This window comes from Chiloscyllium plagiosum, unplaced genomic scaffold (genome assembly GCF_037043375.1).
Source record: "Chiloscyllium plagiosum isolate Xiang-an unplaced genomic scaffold, Cpla_swu_hap1 HiC_scaffold_27, whole genome shotgun sequence".
Classification (NCBI taxonomy): Eukaryota; Metazoa; Chordata; class Chondrichthyes; order Orectolobiformes; family Hemiscylliidae; genus Chiloscyllium; species Chiloscyllium plagiosum.
Window position 1 is genome coordinate 15,831,137 of NW_028270165.1, and position 17,412 is coordinate 15,848,548.

The 17,412-nt window shown below is 45.4% G+C and overlaps 1 protein-coding gene across 5 annotated transcripts in view; it reads left to right on the plus strand.

Moving 5' to 3' along the window:
• LOC148143228 (uncharacterized) overlaps nucleotides 1-17,412 on the plus strand; it is a 42,006-nt gene that overhangs the window by 10,825 nt on the left and 13,769 nt on the right. Inside the window, exon 1 of one of the 5 annotated variants that reach the window (XM_087974081.1) lies at nucleotides 5,560-5,684. The exons of 3 other annotated variants lie outside the window; for them this stretch is intronic. The gene's annotated coding sequence lies outside the window, so the exon portion shown is untranslated. One more of the 5 variants, XM_087974079.1, reaches the window with a different exon arrangement.

Here is a 17,412-nt window from a genome sequence, read left to right on the forward strand (position 1 = left end):
CTTACAGTTTAGTTTCATTTTAGTCATCCCCTTTATTCACTGATAGCATCACTGTTGCAGCATAACACTGACACCTATAAGCTGAACTAACCAGGTTCTAATAACTCGGAAAATCGAGTACCAGCTCTTCCAGTGCCCCAGCAGGCTACTCTGATGTATTGATACAAAGTGGCTTCCTTCATACAAAAGTTTGCAAAAACATTGCATGATTTTAATTAGACAGATAACAGTGAAAGACAATAATTTGTAAGGAAGAAAAGTTAATTAATAGATCTGTGATCGCTCGTACAGACTTTGAACTATCCATCAGGTGGGAAAAACCTACCCAGCTTGCTAGCAAGATAAACTCCTATCATTAATGAGATACCAGTCTGAGCTAATTGGAGAGTTCATAAAGTAACCTTGCACAACTCGCATGTCTGATATTTTTTATTACAAAAATATACTTTATTCATAAAATAATTTGATGGTCTGTACAGTTGGTCATGCCATACATACATAACCATTTACATACAGAGATCAGAATTTATAATTTTTATATACAGGTCTGTACGTTTATCAATCATATGTCCATATATTTAGCTGAGCCATCAGCAGAGCCCAAATGACTGCGTGGGCCCCCTGTTCTTCTTTAGACAGGCAGATGTTACACGGTGGTCTTTCCCCACCGCGCCTTGGAGGCAGCTGCCCCAAGCTTCAGTACGTCCCTCAACACGTAGTCCTGGACCTTGGAATGTGCCAGTCTGCAACACTCAGTCGGGGTCAACTCCTTCAGCTGGAAGATCAACAAGTTTTGGACCGCCCAGAGAGCGCCCTTCACTGAGTCGATGATCCTCCAAGCACAGGTGATGTTCGTCTCGGTGTGCGTCCCGGGACGAACCTTGACAAACACCACTGCATTCCTCTCCTGACTTCTTCTGCGTAGGCACATTCCAGAAGGAGGTGTGTGACAGTCTCGTCCCCCACTGCAGCCACTTCGAGGGCAGCGTGTGGTGCAGCTGAGAGTCTGGGCATGCATAAAGGATCTCTCAGTCAGAGGCCTTCTCACCACCAGCCAAGCCATGTCTTGGTGCTTGTTGGAAAGTTCTGGCGATGAGGCATTCTGCCAAATGGCTTTGACAGTCTGCTCAGGGAACCGCTCGTTAGGATCCGCCCTCTCCTTTTCCTGAAGGGTCTCAAGGACACTACGTGCTGACAACTTCCTGATGGACTTGTGATCAAAGGTGTTTTTCTTCATAAACTTCTCCACGAAGGACAGGTGATACAGAATGGTCCAACTACTCGGACCGTTCCGCGGCAGCGAGACCAGGCCCATCCTTTGCAACACCGGGGACACATACCTCAGTACGTAGTGACACTTGGTGTTTGCGTACCGGGGATCCACGCACAGCTTGATGCCATCAGGGTGAGGGTGGCATTGGGTGTATTTTTTCCCCCGTTGCCCAGATCTTTGTACAGCGAGTTCCTTCGGACCCAATCCATCTCTGACCTCCATATAAATTGGAAGATGGCCCGGGTGACTGCAGTGGCGCAGGTTCTGGGAAGAGGCCAGACCTGTGCCACGTATAACAGCGATGACAGTGCCTCACACCTGATGACCAGGTTTTTTCCCGTGATGGAGAGCGACTGTAGCTTCCATCTGCCCAGTTTCTGCCTCACTTTGCTGATACGCTCCTCCCAAGACTTGGCGCATGCCCCCCCCCCCCCAAAATACCCAGCAACTTCAGGTGGTCAGTCCTGATGGTGAAGGGGAACGAGGATTGGTCTGCCCAGTTCCCGAAGAGCATGGCCTCGCTCTTGCCTCGGTTTCACTTGGCCCTCTAGGCCCGTTCGAACTGGTCACATATGCACATGAGTCTGCGCACGGACAGTGGATCTTAGCAAAAAACGGCGATGTCATCCATGTACAGGGAGGTCTTGACCTGCAGGCCTCCGCTGGTGTAGCTAAGTATTTGGTCAGTGTTTGTTGGTTTTCTGTATACGCCGGTTTGTAGTTCTCCGTTGTCCTTTCTTTTGACACCAGCAACCATCCCAACACACACACACAAAGCTGTATCAGAAGACGATTCCGACGAGCCACCATGAACTTCGGAAAACAGAGGAGAGCCACCTATACAATGTCTGCAAGAAGAACGGATACTCAAATAATACAGTGCACAGATTCCTCAAGAACAAACTACGACAAGCAGACCAAACACAGCCAGAAACCCTCACCACCTTATCATACATCAAAGAAGTTTCAGAAATGACAGCCAGACTACTAAGACCCCTCGGAATCCTAGTAGCACACAAACCCACCAACACTCTGAAACAGAAACTAACAAACTTTAAAAGATCCAGTACAACCCATGGACAAAACCAACGTCATCTACAAAATTCCATGCAAGGACTGCCACAGACACTATGTAGGACAAACAGGAAGAAAGTTAGCCACCAGGGTACACGAACACCAGCTCGTCACAAAAAGACACAACCCTCTCTCCCTCGTAGCCCTACACACGGATGAAAACAAATCACCATTTCGACTGGGACAATACATGTATCCTGGGACAGGCTAAGCAAAGACATGCCAGAGAATTCCTAGAGGCCTGGCATGCCAACCACAACGCCATAAAGAAACGCATAGATCGAGATGCCATTTATCAACCCCTCAGAAAACGAACAGGAAATGACATCACCACAAACCCCAGGAACCCCATCCAGGAGAAAGATATAAATAGAAAGCAGGAGACAACAGCTTCGCTTCACTTGGAGGTCACCACTGATGTTGTTACCTAACGAGGTAATGAAACGTCTGGATATCAAACCTCCAGCTCATCGAGCAAACCTACACCCTAAAGTGATATTTCTCTTCGGAGGGTTGGCAGTAGGAAGTCTGATTTAATAGATTGGAATCGGGGACTGGGGACGAGGCAAGTTAGTCATCTACCGATAGAGAGGAGTAACATACTACTACTACTACTCTGGGGTGAAGAGGGTTCTGTGGGTCTGTATAAATAAGTTGTTTGTGGACTGAGGAGTTTCCCCTGTCAGGTTTCCTTTTTCTCGAATAGGCCCGTCCTGTAACATTCTTCCAAACTGTCCAGTACTCCATCGACTTTAGTGTGGCCCATCCACCTATGCCTGCGTCTCAGTCAGTTATAAAAATGACACAGCAGTGGTCCCAAAACATCCTTGTGGAACACCACTCGTAACTGGACTCCAGACTGAATATTTTCCATCAACCACCACTCACTGCCTTCTTCCAGTTTCTCATCCAAGCTGCTAAATCACCCTCAATTCCATGCCTCTGCATTTTCTCCACCAGCCTACCATGTGGAACCTTATCGAAGGCTTTACTAAAGTCCAAGTATACCACGTCAACTGCCCTACCCTCATCTACATGCTTGGTCACCTTCTCAAAAAACTCAGTGAGGTTTGTGAGACACGACCTGCATTTCACAAAACCCTATTGACTATCTGAAATCAAATTGTTGCTTGCTAGATGATAAATCTTATAATCCTTTCCAAAATCTTTCCTAAAAAAGAAGTAAGGCTCACTGGTCTATAATTACCTGGGTCATCTCTGCTGCCCTAGTTGAACAAGGGCACAACATTTGCAATCCTCCAGTCCTCGGGTACTAAACCCGTAGACAATGACGACTCAAAGCCAAAGGCTCGGCTGTCTCCTTCCTAGCTTCCCAGAGAATCCTCGGATAAATCCCATCCTGCCCAGGGGACTTGTCCACTTTCACTCCTCGAATTGATAACACCTGTGTGTAACTAACTTCGATCCTTTCGAGTCTAATATCTCGTACCTCATTCTTTTCCTGAGTGAACACCGATGAGAAATGTTCGTTTAGCACCTCTCAGATCTCTGCAGGGTCCACACTCCACTTCCCACTTCTGTCTTTGACTGGCTCTATTCCTACCCTAATCATCCTTTATTCCTCACATACCTACAGAAAGCTTTAGGGTTGTCCTTTATTCTATTTGCTAAAGACTGCTCGTGTCCTCTCTTTGTTCTTCTTGCCTCCCTCTTTAAATCCTTCCGAGGTGATCTGTAATTCTCCATCGCCTCATCTGTACCATCTTGCCTCATCAACACATAAGCCTCATGGAACAGCAGCATGGTGGTTAAGAAGGCATTTTGCAACATTGCCTTCATTGTTCACACCATTGAGTATAGGGGTTGGGGCATCATGTTGAGGTTGTACAAGATGCTGGTGAGGCCACTTTCAGAGTACTGAGTACAGTTCTGGTGGCCCTGTAATAGGAAGAATACTATTAGAGAGGGTTTAATAAAGATTTACCAGGATATTGTAAAGACTGAGACTTTATTCACTGGGGCACAGGAGGTTGGGGGTGGGGGGTGACCTCATTGCGATTGATAAAATCATGAGGATTGGAGGTAAGGTGAATAGCAAATGGCTCTTGCTTAGCATAGGGGAACTCAAAACTAGGGGGGCATTTTTTTGTAAATGTAAGGAGAGAGATTTAAAAGGAACCGGAGGGGCATTTTGAAAGAGGGTGATTTGCATGTGGAATGAACTTGCTGAGGATGTGGTAGATGCAGGTACAGTGACAACATTGAAACAGCATTTGGATGGGTACACGAATAGAAAGGTTTAGAGGGATATGGGCCAAATGCAGGCAAGTGGGACTGGTTTAGTTTGGAATCCTGGTCGGCATGGACGAATTGGACCGAAGGGTCTGTTTCTGTGCTGTATACCTTTATTGAAACCAGTAGAATTCTGAAAGGGGCTTGACAGGATAGATGCAGATAAAATGCTCCTTTGATGGGGAGGGTCATCGAATTCCGACAATGTGGAAGCAGACCATTCAGCCCATCTGTTTCACTCTGGCCCTCTGAACAGTATCCCACCCATACCCAACCCCTTACTCCGTATTTCCCATGGCCAAGCCACCCTAACCTGTACATCCCTGGTCACTATGGATAACTTAGCACGGCCAATTCTCCCTAACCTACACTCGAATCGAAAAATTACCTTCTCAAGAATGTAATTTAAATGCAGAGCTTTTCTAAGTAAAATGTCAGTCTGACTCAACATTGGGGCACAGACAGAATTCACACCTATTGTCTCTACTTATAAATAGGGCAACGTCTCTTCGAAATGTAGATTCATTTAGATATAACTGCGTCACTTTACAAATTAAGATATCCCTTTGAATGAACCCACATCCCTTTGAAATATAATCTCGTCCATTTACATCTCTTTATTTGCAGAAATAGCCCGTTAAAATGTCCATGTCCCTTTAAAATGCAGATTTCCCCCTTTAGATATAACGCCGTTCCGTTAGATGTGGGAATATCTGTTTAAATTGAGCCGTGAGCTTTCCCAATGTAGACAGGGCTCCTGGAAACGTGGCAGTGTCCCCCCTGCAGCTGCAGAGCGAGACAGGAGAGTTTGTTTTTGTGAATGAGCAGTTGTAGCGCGAGGTGGCTGTTGCTTGGTGACGGTGAGGCTCCCCCGGCCCCGTCCATCCCCCCGTGCAGACGTCACGTGGGGGCGAAGGCGGTTGGGAGGAGAAGTCGCTCGAGCGGGGAAGCGGCGGGAGGGCGGCCGTTAGGAAAATGGCGCCGTGCGGCCCGGGGCAGACACCCGTCACTGGGCACCGCCGCCTTCCTGGCGCAGCTGCTGTGTCACGGCCCCACCGGCCGGCTGTACAGCAGGCAGGAGCCGGTGAGCATTCTGGAGGCGGATGGGGTTAAGGGCCTGCTTGGGAACTCGTCGGCCGCCTGGGTGGTGGAGTTCTACTGGTCGTGGGGCGGCCCCTGTGTCAACTATGGGGCCCCCTGGAAGGTACTGGGCCCGGGAGGTGAAAGGTGAGGCAGGTTGGGGGGGGGGGACCGGAGGGGAAGGAATGTGGGGCCTGTCCTGTCATAGTGACATTTTACACTCACTTTCCATCTGCTTTTACTGGCGCTTGTGCTGTTTCCCCCTCACTGTGTGTTTAATCCTTGTGCTGTTTGCTCTTTGCTGTTACTTGTGCAATTCCCTAGGGTAGTGTGTAAATACTAGTGAAGGATACTATGCACCAGCATGTATATGTTCCTCAGTCATTCAGAGGGCAGGACCTGTTGAGAATGGTTAGTAAAGCATATGGTGCACTAAGCCTTGTTAACATGGATATAGTTTGTTATTTGGAAAAATATACTTTTTATTTAGAGTCATAGATGTGCAGCACGGAAACAGACCCATTCGGTCCAACCTGTCCATGCCAACCAGATATCCTAAATTAATCTAGTCCCATTTGCCAGCACTTGGCTCATATCCTACTAATCCCTTCCTGTTCATATATCCATTCAGATGTGTTTTAAATGCTGTAATTGTACCGGCCTCCACTACTTCCACTGGCAGTTCATTTCATATGTGCACCACCCTCTGCATGGAAAGGTTGCCCCTTAGGTACCTTTAATATCTTTCTCCTCTCACCCTAAACCTATGCCCTCTTGCTGTGAACCTCATCCCTATACTGATGAAAAGACATTTTTTTAAAAAAAAGTGAGCAGCCAGACAAAATGCAAACGCTATAAAATGTTGAACCACGTGGAGAAAAAGAACTGTGGCTCTACCCTTTGTTTCTCCTCTTGGCATTTGAACACTTAAAATCTGTCAATAACACCAGCATCGCCACAGAGCACATTGTGTCTGTTCTGTGGTGTGAACAACGGCGCACCTGCTCGCTGGTGTCACCAACACATTATCCATGCTCCTCACTGTCAGCAGAAAAAGCGACCGCTTATCTCTGTTCCTAAAGGTCTTCCCTTTATTCTTAAAGCTGTGCCCTGTGGTCCTAGTCTCCTACCAATGGAAACATCTTCCCAATGTCATTGCAATTGGGGATGAAGCCCTACCCTGTCCAGTAATTTCTGCTGATGGGTGAGACTAGGCCTCAAGGTTAGAGGGAGTAGCTTTCAGACAGAGATGAGGAGGAACTGCTTTTCCCAGAGAGTCGTGAATCTATGGAATAGTCTAGATTAGAGTGGTGCTGGAAAAGCACAGCTAGTCATGCAGCATCCGAGGAGCAGGAAAATAGATGTTTTGGGCAAAAGGCCTTCATCAAAATCTATGGAATACTCTCTGGCCAAGGACAAATAGAGACAGCTTCATTAAGTATATTCAAGACACAGTTAGGTGGGTTTTTGCCTGATAGGGGAATGAAGGGGTTCCTTGTGACAGTGCAGGGAGGAGGAGATGAGACGATGGATAGATCAGCCATGATCTTAATGATTGTGGAGCAGGCTCACTTGTAGCAACTGGAGTGAATCCAGGGAGGGAGCAGACTTTGTGACCTCAGGTATGCGTCTTGGCTACCCGGGTGAGGAGAGACATAAGGACAGGCTGGGACTGTTTTCCGTAGCGTGCCAGAGTCTGATGAGTGACCTTATACGCTTTTATATCGTCATGAGGGACATGGATAAGGTAAATAGACATGGTATTTTCCTTTGGATGGGGGAGCCCAGAACTAGAGGGTAATAAGTTTAGGATCAAGAATGTGGTATTGCAGCAAGTCAGGCAGCATCCGCGGAGCAGGAAAATCAACGTTTCGGGGAAAAGCCCTTCATCAGGAAAGTGTGTGTAGTGTGTTGTGTATAAGACTGTGTGCGTCGGTGAGTGTGTATTTGCATGTGTGCATGCTTGATAAAGTGTGATTGTGATGGAGAATGAGCCTGCGCGAGGGTGTGTGTGTTGAGAGGGTGGTGCATGTGTGTGTCTGAGAGAGGTATGGATATGTGAGGGGTTGCATTTTGCTAAATTAGAGGGCAAGACTTGTACAGGTAATATTAGGGCCTGGGTCGTGTTGTAGAACAGAGACCCGAGGGTGGTCGTGTTCATTGTTCTTGAAAGTTCCATCACTGGTAGACGGGGGTGACGAAGGTGTTTTGCACGCTTGCCTTCATTGTTCACATACTGAGTACAGGAATTGGGACATCATGTTGGAGATGCACACAGAAAGTACTTTACTCAGAGGGTGATAGATGTCTGGAATGCATTGCCAGCAGAAGTAGAGGCAGGGACGGTAGATTTATTGAAGGTGCATCTGGGCGGGGGAAATCCAAGATGGCGGCAACCCAGCAAGTCTGAGTCTGTAGTGCTCTGCTGTGGTTCTGTTCGCCGAGCTGGAAGTTTTTGTTGCAAACGTTTCGTCCCCTGTCTAGGTGACATCCTCAGTGCTTGGGAGCCTCCTGTGAAGTGCTTCTGTGGTGTTTCCTCCGGCATTTATAGTGGCCTGTCCCTGCCGCTTCCGGTTGTCAGTTTCAGCTGTCCGCTGAAGTGGCCGGTATATTGGGTCCAGGTCTATGTGTTTGTTGATGGAGTTTGTGGATTGAGTACCAAGCTTCTAGGAATTCCCTGGCTGTTCTTTATTTCGCTTGCCCTATAATGGTAGTGTTGTCCCAGTCAAATTCATGTTGCTTGTCGTCTGCGTGTGTGGCTACTAGGGATAGCTGGTCATGTCATTTCGTGGCTAGTTGATGTTCGTGGATGCGGATCGTTAGCTGTCTTCCTGTTTGTCCTATATAGTGTTTTATGCAGTCCTTGCATGGGATTTTGTACACTACGTTAGTTTTGCTCATGCTGGGTATCGGGTCCTTCGTTTTGGTGAGTTGTTGTCTGAGAGTGGCTGTTGGTTTGTGTGCTGTTATAAGTGTGTATTAACATCACCAAATATATCTCGGTGTTGGGGTGGGTGGGGAGGAGGAAGGTACTCACTGTTAACTTTAGCTTGGTCGTACACTTCAATTTTATTCACTCTTATGGGGTGCCTGGGTCAAGGGTGGGGCACTGGTCGGGAGAGGATGTGATGGGTTTTCGGAAAGGAAGTGATTCCCCTGGAAACCAGGGGGAAAATCTCCGTTTAAATATGTTTTTGTTTTTTTTATTTCGAAATAGTTTTTTATTATAATAGTGTAATAAAGAATCACTTTTTGTGAATTTTCTATGGTCTATGCTCGAGGTGTTTTGGATGGTGTTTCTCCTCCCAGGGGGTCTCGGACTTGCCTGGATGGTTATGGTTAGTCATTCGATTAAATGGTGCACCTGGAATATCAAGGGGAGTAATTCTCAAATCAAAAGGAAGAAAATATTATCAAACCTACGAAGAAAATATTATCAAACCTCGAAAGAATGGATTGATATAGCTCTTCTGCAGGAGACGCATTTATTGGATAAAGAACATTTGAAATTACAACAGGGTGGATTTGATCAGGCCTTCTTTTCTTCCTCCAGCTCAAAGTAGGGGGGTAGTCATTCTTATTTGGAAGAATCTCCCTTTCAAAATCCTAAGTCAGATAAAAGATGAATCTGGACGATATATAGTAATTAAAGCCCTTTATAAATGGAGAGGAATATGGGATTTTAAACCAGTATTGTCCCCCGGCGCATCCTTTCAAATATATAATGGAAGCCTTCTCCAAACTGATGGCTCTCGGTGCTCATCATACAATTATAGGGAGAGACTCGAATTGCATTAAGGAGCCGGAAATAGACAGGATACCCAAGAGTACTGCGGGTGTATCCCCCAGATCTAGACAATTGGCGGATTTGAATCAAGAATTAGGATTAATAGATGTGTGGAGGTGTCTCCACCCACAAGGCAGAGATTTCTCTTTTTACTCTAATCCACATAAATGTCACACTAGAATTGACGTGTTTTTTGCCCCCTCGACTTTTTAAAATTCCTTAACATCCTGTAAAATAGATGATATAATAATTTCTGAACACGCTGCTGTGTACATGGAAATCAAGTCTCGGAACAATGAGACATTCTCCCCCCCCCCCCCGACATTGGCGTATGGATTCCTTACAAAATATTTTTCTCAAGAATTTAAAGCTTTCTTGGAAATTAATTCAGGTACGGCTAGTAACCCGTCAATGATGTGGGAGACTATTGAAGCTTATGCGAGAGTTGTGATCATTTCATACTCGGTGACCTGGAAAAAATTAAAGGGAAAACAACAGCGTCTACTTGAGGCTCGCTTAAAGCAGCTGAAACAGCATACGCTGACAGACCTTCTATTGCCAAATTACTAAAGGATTATGACCCTTTGGACAGCTCTGAATACCGCCTTCACCTAACGGCAAAGAGGGAAATATTATTTGCAAAACAAAGATTATATGAATTTGGTGATAAACTTCGTAGATGCTTCGCATTTCTCGCAAGGATAAAACGGGGCCCCTCGAGCTATCAGGGAAAGTGCTGGTACTCTGACTCACGATCCTAAAAGGATCAAAACAATCTTCAGAAAGTTTTATTCTGATCGCAGGATTGTGAAGATAGAGCCAGGAGGATGCAGTCCTTTTTTAAAAGCCTGGCCTTTCCGGACTTAATCCCAGAACAGGTATCATTCCTGAATGCTCCCCCAACAACGCAGGAAATACTTGACGTAATCAGGCAACTTTAGAGCAGTGAGGCACCTGGCCCAGAGGGCTTTCAGGTTTAATTTTACAAAGAGTTCACAGGAGTATTAGCTGGCCCACTTATGGACATGTACAACCACTCATATAAGTCAGGGCTGCCTCCCACCTTCACTGAATGAGGTGAATATCTCCCTTATTCTCAAACAAGGAAAGGATCCAGAAGATTGTGCATCATACAGACCAATATCCTTGCTAACTGTAGATTTTTAAAATTCTCAGTAAAACATTAGCATTGAGGCTAGAGGGGATTCTGCCATATATCATAAAAGAGGAGCAGACTGGGTTTATTAAGGGCCGTAGATCATCTGATAATATTAGAAGGGTCTTGAATGTGAATCAAGTCTGTCATCAGGAAAAAATACCAGGAATAGTAGTCTCATTGGATGCGGAGAAGGCATTTGACAGGGTTGAATGGTCATACCTGTTCTATACATTGGAAAGGTTTGGCGTTGGAAACGTATTTGCCAAATGGGTCTCAACATTGTATAATGATCCCAAAACAGTTGTGATCACCAATGGATTAGGCTTCGATAGCTTCAGTGTGGGTAGGGGCTGCCGTCAGGGATGTCGTCTCTCACCGTTGCTATTCACGCGAATAATTGAGCAAATGGCGGAAGCTATATGGGCTGACTCTAATATAACAGCCCCGAGGGTTGGTACAGGTAAACATAAAATTACCCTATAAGCAGATGATGATCTCCTTTTTCTTAGTAATCCTCTGATGTCCGTGCCTCGCTTAATCCAAGCTATTAATGCATTTAGTGCATTTTTAGGCTACAAAATTAATTTTTCAAAATCGGAGGCCATGCAGATGGGTGGCCTCACGAGTATGTCCCACTTCCCCTTTCGGTGGTCTCTGGAGGGTTTCCTATACTTAGGCATTTTTATCACCCCAGTATTTGGCCAGCTATACAAGGCCAATTTTGTGCATCTATTGGAAAGGGTAAGACAGGACCTTCAACGCTGGGGAGACCTTCCAATTTCCTGACTAGGTAGAATAGCCCTAATTAAAATGAATGTCTTGCCCCGTCTCTTATACCCTATGAGAATGCTCCCGGTGATGCTGCCGAGGCTGGCACTGTGCAAATTGTATGGTTGGCTGGGTTCTTTCATCTGGAACCATAGACGGCTCCTCATTAAGCTAAGGAAGCTACAAGTTCCACTGGCAAGGGGAGGACTGGATTTTCCAGACTTTAGGAAGTATCAGTTAAGCTACATAGCCGATTGGGTCACGTCTGACCCGCAATCAATCTGGATGGACATCGAGACTTCTCAAGTACAGTGCCCTCTGATTAACCTCTTATTTTTCGATAAGATGAAAATCATTACGGACCACTATAGAAACCCTATAGTATTAAACACAATTAAAGCTTGGAATATAATGCGGCAAAATGAGGGTAATTCACATAAAACATCCCCCTATACTCCTATAGTGGGGGCATGGGGTTTTCAGCCGGGGCTTACAGATGCCACATTCAAATCCTGGAGATCCAGGGGTATCTCCTGTTTAGGGGATCTGTTTGAGAAGGGGGTCCTGATGACTTTTGAACAGCTGCATCAGGAATTTGGATTACCTAATGGAGACCTCTTTCGATAATTCTACATTCAAGACTACATACAGAAGACGACTGCGTTCTTAGATGTTCTCTATAAATCAGATAGAGAATGTAGAGTGTTGTGGCCAGTGGGTGTACCCTCAGTCAGCACTCTTTATCATTTATTACGTGATGAAGCGTCGGAAGATATGGACTGTCTGCTTAGAACATGGGATCAGCATTTGGGGCTGGAAATTTCTACAGAAATGTGGAATTACATCTGGGAAAATGCCAAAAAAAACCTCCATTTGTAACAGAACTCAGACCATTCAGTTAAAGATACTTCAAAGGGCCCATATGGCACCAGAACGATTGGCAAAATTTAGGGCAGGAGCATCTGCAATGTGTCCCAAATGTAAAACAGAGGTGGGCATTCCTACACACCGCTTATGGACATGCCATAAGATCCTCAAATACTGGACCAAAGTAGTAAACGCCCTGACAGAAATCTTGGGAACGGAAATTACAGTAGATCCAGTATCTCCTCTTCTGGGCTTCTTGAGCTTACCTTCTCTGGATGTGCACGGGAGGAAATTATTTTCCATTCTCTCCTTCTATGCAAGGAGAAATATCTTAGTAAACTGGGTGGCTGAGGGCCCTCTTGGACTTCCGAATTGGCACAGATTAATCATGGAATGTATTCCCCTTGACTTCCTTACAAATATGGTGCACCAAAAAACTGAATTATTCTATAAAATATGGCAGCCCTTTTTGAATTTCATAGATACAGACATTTCGGCCATTCTTTCAAGGGCTTTCATTTAGTTGAGGTAACAGTTCTGGCTCGGGCTTTATTACGACTTGATGTTAACTCATTCCGAGCATGTACTTCACTACTTCATTGCTATGTTATCCTTTTTTCTTTTGAATAATGTAAGATATTTGATCATACACTCTGGTTAGTTATAGGTTAGATTAGTAGTTGAGTTTTGTCTTTTTCTTCTCTGTATCTCTTTTTGTTTGACAGGTTTTGGCTATTTATTTAAGATTTAATTCTATATTAGTGTTTGTACTTGGTTTTTTTAAATTTGTAAACTTGTAAGAACATGTTAAATTTTCAGTAAAAATATCTATAAAAAGAAAAGGTACATTTGTACTGATGGAGGAGAAAGTGAGGTCTGCAGATGCTGGAGATCAGAGCTGAAAATGTGTTGCTGGAACAGCGCAGCAGGTCAGGCAGCATCCAGGGAACAGGAGAATCGACGTTTCGGGCACAAGCCCTTCTTCAGGCCCGAAACGTCGATTCTCCTGTTCCCTGGATGCTGCCTGACCTGCGCTGTTCCAGCAACACATTTTCAGCATCTGTACAGATGCATGAGTAGGGGGAGAGCAGAGGGATACAGATTCAGGAATTACGCGATAGGTTTAGACAGGGGATTTGGATCGGCTTAGGCTTGAAGGGCCTGTTCCTGGGTTGTAAATTTTTTTTGTTCTATGTTGAGGTTGTACAGGATGTTGGTGAGGCCATTTTGTTTAGAGTACTGAGTACAGTTCTGTTCCCCCTGTAATAGGAAGAATACTATTGGAGAGGGATTTACTTGGACTTTGCCAGGACTGGAGGATTTGAGTTATAGGGAGAGGCTGGGACATTTTCACTGGAATGGAGGAGGTTGAGGAATGACCTTATTGAGATTTGAAAAATCATGAGGGGTGAGGGTAAGGAGAAAAGCAAGGAACATGCGCGGTTATGTAGAGCCGGGGTTGGGAAGGTGAAACAAAATTGTGGCTCTACCTTTTTTCCTCCTATTGACATTTGGCCAGTTGAATCTGTCAGTTACGCCAGCATATCTACAGAGCCTACTGCGCGTGCTCCTCTGTGTCAGCAAGCACTGCGCATGTTCGCCGGTGTCTGCACAAAACTGCACATGCTTCTATCTGTCTGTAAAAATGGTGCATGACTTACATTTGCTGGCTCAATGAGGAGCCTGGTCCTCCTACCATTCAGAACAGCCCTATTGTCTGAATCGGAGACGTCGATTTTCCTGCTCCTCAGATGCTGCCTGACGTGTGCTTTTCCAGCACCACTTTAATCTTGACCCATGAGCTTCTGAAGCTGCTGCTGCTCCTCTCTCTCTCTCTCTCTCTCTCTCTCTCTCTCTCTCTCTCTCTCTCTCTCTCTCTCTCTCTCTCTCTCTCTCTCTCTCTCTCTCTCTCTCTCTCTCTCTCTCTCTCTCTCTGAATGAAGATTGAGATTCATCCAAGACTGTAATTTCCTTCCTCTGTCCAACAGTACTCTCTTCTCTCACTCCCTTTTCTATTTCTTTTATTTTCATGCTGGGATCCAATTGTTGACTTGCAGCAACTGAAAAGAAAGGGAGTGAATCCAGAAAGAGGACAGACTCGGGAAAAGCTGGTCCAGGTCTGTGCCTCAAACACATGGCAAATGCAGTACCACAGGGTTCCTGGGTTGTAACTTTTGCTGTGGGGAAAAAAAAAGCAGAAATGAGGTGTATTGTTTAAATGGTGATATATTGGGAAGTGGAGAAAGTGAGGACTGCAGATGCTGGAGATCAGAGTCAAAATGTGTGGCGCTGGAAAAGCACAGTAGGTCAGACAGCATCCGAGGAGTAGGAAAGTTGACGTTTCAGATACGAGCACTTCATCAGGAATGATGTGTGGATGGACAAAGGGGCCTCAGTGTCCTCCTACACCAGTCACTACCAGTTGTCAGACAGCTGCAGCAAGCGATCAGCAAGGCAAGTGGTATATGAGCAAGAGGAATTGAGTTTAGAAGTGGGGATGCCTTCCTGCAGTTAGCCTTGAATATACTCCATGACCCCCTGAGTTCATATCATTTTTGAACAACAGAGAAGTGGATGGTAAGAAAATAGTTTTAAGGCTAGTACAGAACAGTGACAGTCATACAGTGTAGAAACACACCCTTCAGGTCAACTAATCCATGCTGACTATATTCACAATCTAATCCCATCTGCCTGTGTTTGGCCCATAATCCCTCCGAACCTTTCCTATTCACGTACTTATCAAAATGTATTTTAAGCATTGTAACTGTACCTGCATCCACCACTTCCTCTAGACATTCATTCCACACACCAACCACTCTTTTTTTTAAAAAAAACACGTGCTCCTCATGTCTTTCGACTCGTTCTACTCTCGCTTTAAAAGTTTGCTCCCTAATCTTGAAATGACACCTGCCATTCACCTCACCTATACCCCTCATGATTTTTTAAACCTCTCTAAGGACACCTCTTAACCTCCGATGCTCCAGTGAAAAAAGCCCCAGCCTCTGCATCTCGATGTAGGGAGATCCATATCCATTTGTGATCTGTTCAATGCTGGTGCAGGCTTAAAAGACCAAATGGCCGACTCCTGCTCCCAATTCTCAGTGTCCTGGACAGCAAGAGGCTATAAGACATCGGAGCAGAAAGTAGGTTACTCAGCCCATCAGGTTTGCTCATACCATTCAATCGTGGCTGATCAGTTTCTGAGCGCCATTCTGCTGCTTTCTCCCTGTCACCCTCGACCCCCTCAATACTCAAGAACCTAGCTATCTAAGTCTAAATATCCTCAGTGACCTGGCCTCTGCAGTCTTCTATGCCAATGTATTCCATAGATTCACCACTCTGACTGAAGAGGTTTCTCCTTATCTCCATTCTAGAATGTCTTCCCTTTACTCTAAAGCTGTGCCCTCGGGTCAATGGAAACATCTTCCCAACAACCACTCTGTCCAGGCCATTCAGTATTCTGTATGTTTCAATTAGATCTCCCCTGAGTATGGCCCTGCTAATCAGCATGAACCAGACCCTTCAGGATGAGGTACAGCAGGGATTAGGTTCAGCAAATTGAAAATGGAGGGAGAGTGGGATGGAGATCTTCAGCTTCTAAGGAATAAGAGAGGAAAGAGAGTTCACTATAAATTAGAATTGATTGGATGGGGTGATAGGCTAAGGAGGGGCAGATGGAGTTGAACTTGGAGAAATGTGATGTGTTGCATTTTGGTCCAGCAATGCAGGCAGGACTTACACAGGGGGAGTGTTGCAGAAGAAAGAGACCTTGGAGTGCATGTTCATAGTTCCTTGTAAGTGGAGTCGCAGGTAGACAGGATAGTGAAGATGATGTTTGGTATGCTTTTCTCTATTGGTCAGAGCATTGAGTGAAGGAGTTGGGAGGTCATGTTGCGGCTGCACTGGACAATGGTTATGCCACTTTTGGAATATTGTGTGTAATTCTGGTCTCCATCCTATGGAAGGATGTTGTGAAACTTGAAAGGGTTTGGAAAAGGTTTATAAGGCTGGTGTCAGAGTTGGAAGGTTTGAGTGAGAGGGAGAGGCTGAATAGGCTAAGGCTGTTTTCCCTGTAGTGTCGGACACTGAGGGGTGACATTATAGAAGTTTATAAGGGGCATGGATAGGTTGAATAGCCAAGGTCTTTTCCTCTGGGTAGGGGAGTCCAAAATTAGAAGGCAGTGGTTTGAGCTGAGAGGGCAAAGATTTAAAAGGGACCTGAGGGGCCACTTTTTCTCAGAGGGTACTGCATGTATGGAACGAGCTGACAGGAAGTGGTGGAGGCTGGTACAATTACAACATCTGGATGGGTACATGAATAGGAAAGGTTTTGAGGACTATGGGCTACATGCTGGCAAATGGAACAGATTGATTTTGGATATATGGTTGGCATAGACGTGTTGGCGGAAGGATCTGTTTCTGTGGTGTATGACTAACTGTTTTCGGTGAAAGCAGAAGTGTGGTTGCAAAGACAGGGCTTTCAGAGCAGCTTTCAAAGATGTTTTGCCCTTACTGGGACCGGAAGAAGGTACAATGAAATCTTTCATTTGTGAGACAGCAAGCAATTAAGTGAGTACATCTGGGAATTTGGGAGAAAGTGGGAATTTGTTGCAATTTGCAGATGAAGCCCTACCCTATCCAGACATTTCTGCTGGTGGATGAGACTAGGCCTCAAGCTTTGGGGGAGTAGGTTTAGGACAGAGTTGAGGAGGAGGAAGTGAGGGCTGCTGGTTTTCCCAGAGAGTAGTGTATCTGTGGAATTCTCTGCCCAAGGAAGCAGGCTGCAAAATGCCCCGGTCCTAATTCTTCAGCTTGCCGTACCCATGACTGTAAACTTTGAAGGGTTTTGGTTAACTGATGCAAATATTTCCCACTTGTCCAACAATCCAGTGTCAGCTGTTTCAGTCATTGGGATGGTTTTGATTCATCTACTAAATACATCTACTCTTATTAGACAATATTCATGACGAAGTACGCGAGGTGATACTATATAAGCAAGTTGTAAACCAGTAAAAAAGGCCGACCAGGCAAGGAAGTGGTTAACAAACACAGGGCATCCCTCTTCGAGTATGCATCTTGTTTGTTTACAAATTAAACACGCTTCAGATCTTTTCCTAGCTGCTTTCCCAAAATCTGGGTGCCACCAGATTT